Source organism: Octopus bimaculoides, chromosome 1 (assembly GCF_046866305.1).
Source record: "Octopus bimaculoides isolate indiv1 chromosome 1, ASM4686630v1, whole genome shotgun sequence".
In the NCBI taxonomy this organism is placed as follows: Eukaryota; Metazoa; Mollusca; class Cephalopoda; order Octopoda; family Octopodidae; genus Octopus; species Octopus bimaculoides.
Window position 1 is genome coordinate 151,734,184 of NC_142928.1, and position 837 is coordinate 151,735,020.

The window sequence follows — 837 nt, forward strand, 5'->3', positions numbered from 1 at the left end:
GAAATTTAAATTATTTAACACCAAGTCAATTCAGATCAAGCAGACCTGTGATCAATTCCAGCCATTACAGTCTCGTAATCTTTGCATATCCAGGACCACACTGTCCAGCGTTTCCATCTTTTTATATTTCTATTTGAAGTTGTGATTATACAGAAAGTTACTGTTCCTTTATAAATACGAGAAACCAAGCAGTAACTCACTAGCTAGCTTCAATAAATTATAAAATACTTTCAACCTGTAATACAGTCCGGTTCGGGATCTCGGCTGAGTGAGGTATGACGCCGATAGAATAATTATTTAAAACTAAAAAATAAAGGAAGAAAATAAATATCCTATTCTAAAACTCTACCGGGATTAGTTCCAGAGTTCTGGAAATAAACTCGATAGAATTCAAAGTTTAAAAAAAAAAATCCTGTTGCGCCTTACAACTGAACCATCCACGGAAATGTTTTAGAGAAATACATAAAGAGTCAACTGATATGGGCCAACCAAAAACCACTTGCTGCAATGAAGGCTGTCACAGAGGTTTTTAATCAATAAAACCGATTCACATTTACTTATGCTGTTGATGTTATTGATGCTGTTATGTTACTGCCACCATTGTTGTTGGTTGTAGTATTTCATGATTATTACTAGCAGGCTGCTTGCTTTGCCAGAGCGTTATTTCGCTGGAATCTGTTTGCGACGTATGGTTCGGATAGACAGACGGTGATAGTAAGATTTCGATGAAAAACACTTTGTAACACAGCTTGTGAAACTAAACAGCTCTCTTCCTCGTACACGCTTTTTATTTTATCTTTACTTCTTAATTTTTTCACGTCTTCCTTTCAATTTAAT

At 35.4% G+C, this 837-nt stretch overlaps 1 protein-coding gene across 1 annotated transcript in view; it reads left to right on the forward strand.

Moving 5' to 3' along the window:
* The first annotated feature begins 510 nt into the window (after positions 1-510).
* LOC106879468 (synaptotagmin-1) overlaps positions 511-837 on the forward strand; it is a 463,106-nt gene continuing 462,779 nt past the window's right edge. Inside the window, exon 1 of the mRNA XM_052971395.2 lies at positions 511-837. This exon is cut by the window's right edge and continues 1,074 nt beyond it. The gene's annotated coding sequence lies outside the window, so the exon portion shown is untranslated.